The following is a 6,516-nucleotide window of genomic DNA, read 5'->3' as shown; positions in this document are numbered from 1 at the left end:
AAGTGTCACCTCAGGACAGGAGACTCTGGTAAACTGAGGCGGAATAGGCGGCTTAGGAGGGAGGCGTCAAGGGCTCCTCTTCCCGGGCCCGAAGCCCAAGAGTGGATCTCACCTCCTTTTCCGAGGTGCGAGTGAAGTGAGGAGAAGTCAATCAAAGGAGGGGGGGCGCAGAGAGAAAGCGAGGCGGACGGCCACGCACGCAGCTCCACTGTCCCGGGAAGGGAAGCCTTGGGAGTGTGCGCGGGAGCCGCGGGCGCCCGGGGAGGACTCACCCGCCCGCTCTGGCGAGCGCGGAAGGCGCGGCTCCCGCGGGGGTTCCATGGTGTAATGGTGAGCACTCTGGACTCTGAATCCAGCGATCCGAGTTCAAATCTCGGTGGGACCTTGCCCGTCCCTTCAGGATGAACGCCACTTTTTACTCTTCAAACCGTGTGCGGTGTCGCCCTCGCGCCCCGCTGTCGCAGAGGAAGGTGCGGGGCCCCGGAAAGGAAGCTCCTCGGCCCGCGCTGCTCCCGGTCCCTCGCCCCTCCCGCTCCTGCCGCCGCGTCCCCCGCGCTCTCCCGCCTCCTCCGCGGGAGTCGGGGTCCCGGACACCGGGTTCTGTGCGGGCGCGTCCACACGGACAGGGCCGGCGTGGCGGGGTCCCTCCCAGCCTGCGGTGCCCCCGCTGGCCCCGCGCAGCTCCGCCCGTCGCGGCGCCTCGGAGGCCCCGGCCCCGCCGCCCAGGGGCCCGGCGACCGAGCCAGGGCCAGCCCCTCGGCAGGGTCACCCTCGGGCCTCGGGGCCAAAGGCAGAGGCGGCGTCCGCTCCGTCCCGCACCACGAGGGGCCCCCGCGCGGCCCGTCTTGTCTTCGGACCCGCGGGCTCCTGGTGGGAGAGAGAGGGGTCCGCGGGAGACGCGGGGAGGGAGGCGGCGGCCGGCGCGGCCCTCGGCCAGGGTGTCTGGGTTTCGGGGTCGACGCTTCGAGACCCGGCCTGGAGGCGCCGTCTTTTCTTTAAACGACCCGTTTCATTCAGAGTGTTCATTTATTCTAAGTCTGACGCACTCGGGCTGCGGTCAGAACGTCCAGCTCCTAAGTCCCCGCGGGACGCTCAAGGCCGCTGTCACACTCGACTTCGGAGCCCGACCCCGGGGGGGGGGGGGGGGAGGGTCTCCTCCCTCCGCCCCCAGCTGCGCCGGAACCAGGACTCCGGGCCGCGGAGCCCGGCGTCGGTGGAGACCAGGGGTCCCCGAGCGCCGGCCGCCCCGGCCCGGGCTCCTCCGGGGCCGCGGGTGAGCCGAGCGCGGGCAGCTCCGAGGCGCGGGCCCGCGGGCTCCCCGTGCGTCCTGCCGCCCCCTGGCTCCGCGGAGAAGACGCCCGAGGCCGGCAGCGGGCGGAGGCGCGCCCCAGCTCTCCCGCCCCGTGGGCACGCGCGGGGCGGGGCGACCGCGGGCCTCCCGCGCTGCGGACGGCGTCCTCCTCCGGGCGCCTTTCGCTCAGAAGCTCCTCGACCAGGGCTCCGGGGCACAGCAGGGCTGACGGCCTCAAGGCTGGGGAAGTCCGTTAGGCACTCTAAAAACCCAAGCTTTCCCGTCAGTAAGGCACTGAGAGTTGGCTTCGGTCTTGGTTCGGATATTCCCCTTTTGAGCAAGGAGACCTCCCGCTGCCGGGGAGAAGAGAGGTTCACGGCTCTTGTTCATCGAACCGGATCCGTCCGTAGGACGTGCGACCTCTGCTTTCAACGTCCTGAACGCTCCCTCGGCATCCTGTGCTTTTCAGTCGGTTTTCTTTGGACGCGCCCTTGTGTCCCGCCCGCACCCCGCCGCCGCCGCCAGCCCGGCGCGGGTCTCGGTAGCTTCTGCGGCCGAGCGGGTCTGCGGGCGCCGGCCACGAGGGGGCGCGATCGTCCACCCCGCCTCGGTCCCCGCCTTTTCTCTTTGGCCGGGGAGTTTCTGTCCGCCAGGACGTTGGGGATCAGAAGCGAGGGTGGGGGAGGTACGAGAACAGACACGTCCTGGGAAAGGGGTCGGCCAAATGCCCACGACTCCCAACACCGGATCTGGGGTTTTCTTCCGGATTGTAGTTCAGTTGTCAGCGAACACCGACACAGGTTCGTTTCGCCACCGCACACGAGGGCCAGTCGCTGGAACGCCAGGCTTGTGACAAGAGAAGAGGTTTATTATCCAAAGGCGGCCAGACGTGGAGATGAGAGTGAAAACTTAGATCCGTCTCCTCGAAGGGAAAAAGGTAGGGGTTTTAGGTAGGGGAGGGGGCGTGGGTGGTCACCAGCCTGGGTTTGTTTGGCCTTGAAGACTGAATTTGTCTTCCCCTAACTGTCTGGACTTTTCTGGTTAGTTTTCATCTTCAGCCTGCTTGGGCTTGTGAGGCAGAATCTTGATGTCTGGACCTTGACTTTCCGGGAAAGACAGCTCCCTGCCATACTGAGGAGGGACAGAAAGACCTGGTTGTTTTCGAACCACAGTTGATTATGCTGAGTATGCACAGCTGCAGTTAGCAAAGCTTATCTCGAAGTTTTGTTTTTCTCTCTCTTCTTCTAGGCCAGGGAAGAGTCTTTTCAACTTCTTCGTTCTCGGTTTCACGATATCCCGGCACTTTGGGACAGGGGAAAAACTAAAGTTACTTCTGACGGTGGGGTGGGCATGGGGGTGGGAGTGGGGAGGTTGTGTTGTTTACGCTTCCTACTCCCACTTAAGGAGAAGGGATATCAAGGAGGATTCCTAATTCTCCAGGCTACTGAAGCACGGCAGGTGCAAACTGGAGGCTGAGGGCTCGCTCCTGCTGTGTGCCTGTGGAGGTAAGAAGAGGGGGCTGAGAGAAGAGGTGGGGGGGAAGAGGAAGCTGGAGGCCGACATAGGAAGAGGCTGCTTTGGGGTGGGGAGGATGGGTGGGATGGTGTCTTGGGAAGTGGCCAGCAACGGTGTAAGGTGCAGAAGCAAGACATCAAGCACGGCAGCTGACACTCAAGAAACGAAGTCTGAGGAAAGAGTCGATATTGAAAGGGCAGGAGATGGGTAGGAAGGCTGCGCAGTTGCGGCCTCTCAGTAGCTGGGCACATGGGAAACTGGTCACGGCTCCTCCCAAGACTTCCTATGGTCCATTCCTGGGAGGACGACAGGCAGGCTATCCTGGCAAGACTCAGGTCCGACTGCGGTTCTGACTTGCGTGGCCTATACGTGCAAGATGTCCCAGGCACCAGGACGGCGCCGCCTCCCCACACAAAATAAGCGTGTCATGCCTTCAACTCAACGGGGACAACACCTGGAACAGTTGTAGGCAGCTCCTACCTCAGACCATGACAAGGGCGAGCACACGCCCTCGCCGCCCACAGGAGGATGCCCCAGCGCCGTTCTCCTGAAAGCTTCGGCGTCGAGTAGGACTCGGAGCAAGACCTTATCCGTCCCTGTGCGCCAACGCAGCAGAGACTCGCTGACGCCGAGAAGCGGACCGCGCTGGGACACCAAGAGAACAAGCACCTACTATGGTAAGCGCCCAGCTAAGCAAAACGCAGACGCCCTGTACCGAAGCCGCCACGACGCTGGAGAACGCTGCAGGCTGCTGAGGAAGAAGCGGAAAACGCAGATACCTAACTCCGAAGCCTCCGTCCTTCTGCTTTTCAGACAGCGACGAAAACCAGGGGAAAGCGCGAACGCAGTCCCCCACTACCACAAATTATGCAGTCGAGTTTCCCACATTTGGGGAAATCGCAGGGGTCAGCACATCCGGAGTGCAGTGGATAAGCCTCGCCCTGGGAAAACCACCTTCGTGATCATGGTATCTCCCCTGCCAGGTAAGTATGAGAACGCGACCTCCCTCCCCGGCCCACGCTCAGACGCCTCGCACTGTACACACACGGTCACTTTGCTCCCCGAGCCTCCCTAGCCCTTCCACACCGCTCGCACACGCGGTTTCAAGCAACAGCCCTGGACTCGCTCCCACACCACGGGAGAGCATATTGTGTTTAAGCGGCAGATCACGACACAGCAGCCCCTGCGCTGCCATATCTGCATGGGACCCGCCCTGTCCGTGACGTCACGACAAACAGCCCTTCCCTCCAGCCCACGCCCCGCCGCCACCGTCTCCTCCCTCCTCCCGCGACCTCCAGCCGGTCAGCCGGCGAACCGGCGGCCGGTGGGGGAAGTCACGTCGGCCTCTCCCTCCTTCCTCCCACTCCGACCCGTTGGGGCGGCGCGCGCGGCTTCCTAACTCTAGCCCTGCCCAGCGCCTGTCTGGCGGTCGGCTCAACCCCTGCGCCCTTCTGGAAGTAATGGCTTCCCGTTACAGAGGAAACCGGTTCCTTTCAAATCCACTTATCTTTGTGATGTAGCGCTGTGTGTGTGTGTGTGTGTGTGTGTGTGTGTGTCTATTTGATGCGGGCTCGGTGAGTCCAGGAGTTGAAAGAAAGATTTCTTGGACTCTCAAGGTCTGGCAGTAGTGCTCTTTTATTCAGAGAATAGTATGGAATGGCATGGGGATAGGACCCATGGGCAGTGAAGGGCTGCTGCATGGGGACAGGACCCATGGGCAGTGAAGAGCTGCTGCAGTGTGTTGAGAGTTGGGGCTAAATTTATAAGGCATGGGTACCTGACTTATTTCTACCACACAAAGAAAAGATGACGTAAGAAGTCATTAAATGGTTTCAGTGCAGATGGGGTCTGGTTACTGTGTGGTCTATAACTTTAGATGTGAATCTGGTCATAGAGATGGGCATGTAGGCCAGGATGCCCTGGGCTTCTCTCCCTGGGGCAACCCTAATCCACACCGTAAAATCCATTGGGTCCTATAGATCGGCATGTAGGCCAGGACACCTTGGGCTTCTCTCCCTGGGGCAGCCTTGATCTGTGGATCATATTGAATCATATTGAAACGCATTAAGCATCACGACTGCCAGCGAAAGCTGTTCCGTTCTTGAAAGTTCAGTTTCGTCCATCGAAAATTTCATTCACGTTACTTTCAATCTTTAGGTGTGCAAAAGCGTTTTGGATGCTTTTTTCCCCATCCCCTTTCTGGGACACGTGTTATGGTGAACGAATAATCAGGACCCCTCTCCCCGGTCTAACAGGCAAAACTGGCAAGCAAGCCGCATAGGCTTAGAGTCAGTGCAAAATCTAGGCTGTACAGCGAGGCGGCCTTGGAGGTCATCTTAAGCCTGTGTCAGAATGACCTCGCAACCCTTCACCTCGTGACGGAAGACGCCAGCGAGAAAAGATCTGCAACCAGAAGAGAGAAAGGGTACCCAGCTCTCATACCCTCTCGCTACGTCTTTAGGTTCGGGGGGGTACCTCGCCACCCTGGGACTTGCCTCCCTCCCCACATAGATGACATCAGCATTCCAGGGTACTGTAACCAAGAAATTCTTACTTTATAAACGAGAGAAAAACCAGATGTACCCTGCCACGGAGGGAGGGTTTCGCCGTTTGATTGTTGGCGTATAGGACTGTTCATGAGTAAGCCCCTTTCTGCTCTTATGGACGGCCTCGTAAGAAGGCACATAAACTGTGCTCAGATCTGTAGACCTCCGTCAGAGCAGTTCCTGCAGGACGCTCTGTTGAGCTGTTTCCCAGGCTCGAGTCCTCACCTTTGGTTATTGAACGAACTCTTTCAAGTAACTTTTATCACGATTCTTTATTTCAGTTGACATTATTCATGTTTGCACCTCCTGGGCTCATCCACTTTCCTGAACTTGAACCCGGGGACCCGAGGGTCACCGTCAATAGTCAATGTGACCTTTCGACCTTGTCCCCAACACAGACCTAGCTGAAAGGAAGTCGGTCTTGTCAATTTGCCGTTTTCTTGTTTAACCAGAGGGGTGACTCAAGGCTCACAGGGATTTATGAGCTTGTTTCACAGAAGGAAGAGAATGCCTTCAAGGAAGTTACGATCACCAATCACCAGAGATCACCACTCAGCAGATAACCGGCCCTCAGCTGCTGTTGATGCCCAGAAGTGAGACTGCCCAAGGGCTTATCAGGAGTGAAAGAAACACGCGTGACCCCTTGGTTTCTCCTGAGAAACTGCTCCTGCCAAGCCCCTTAGCTCTGTAAAAACCCCTGCTTTCTTCTCTCGTTCAGGTGGATTTGAGAGAACCTATCCTCCCGCCTTCTCCGCCAATTCGAATAAACCTTTCTCCATCTCCAAGCGCTGGTGTCTCAGTGATTGGCCTAGTGTGCACACGAACTTGAGATTAAGGGGTTTGGCATCAAACTGAATGCCTGTTTCTACTTCCTTGCTCTTGCTTTGCTTTCTGGGAAACGCTCTTGACGTTATCCTCCAACTCTAATTGTTTTGTCCTGTTTCTACTATTATGGCTTTAATAGCCAACTGTTATGTTTTTCTCTTAAGTGTTCCTTTCTTTCTTGCAACCAGTTCTTGTTTCATAGTTTCATCACCTCTGAGACTGTTAAACTATAGGGTGTCTTGTTGTCGTTGTTGTTGTCGTTGTTAAGTTGTCTCCTGGAGAAATAGAAATTTGTTTCCAAGGAGAAGTAAGCGTCTGCTGCAGCACATCCTTCCAGGT

General features: G+C 58.3%; 1 long non-coding RNA gene and 2 other non-coding genes across 3 annotated transcripts; 2 read left to right on the top strand and 1 right to left on the bottom strand.

Annotated features, from left to right (window-relative positions):
* The first annotated feature begins 313 nt into the window (after positions 1–313).
* TRNAQ-CUG (transfer RNA glutamine (anticodon CUG)) lies at positions 314–385 on the top strand. Its single transcript has one exon. It is a non-coding gene; the product is annotated as a tRNA-Gln (tRNA).
* A 2,427-nt stretch (positions 386–2,812) lies between these two features.
* On the top strand, positions 2,813–6,164 carry LOC139042022 (uncharacterized). The gene is made up of 3 exons (XR_011498213.1): positions 2,813–3,483; positions 3,620–3,789; positions 4,964–6,164. It is a non-coding gene; the product is annotated as an uncharacterized lncRNA (long non-coding RNA).
* Positions 3,634–3,797, bottom strand: LOC123280936 (U1 spliceosomal RNA). Its single transcript, XR_006520237.2, has one exon. It is a non-coding gene; the product is annotated as a U1 spliceosomal RNA (small nuclear RNA).
* Positions 6,165–6,516: the final 352 nt, after the last annotated feature.

This window comes from Equus asinus, chromosome 25 (assembly GCF_041296235.1).
Source record: "Equus asinus isolate D_3611 breed Donkey chromosome 25, EquAss-T2T_v2, whole genome shotgun sequence".
In the NCBI taxonomy this organism is placed as follows: Eukaryota; Metazoa; Chordata; class Mammalia; order Perissodactyla; family Equidae; genus Equus; species Equus asinus.
Note: the sequence above shows the minus strand (reverse complement) of the source record. Positions and strands in the feature narration are given on the sequence as shown.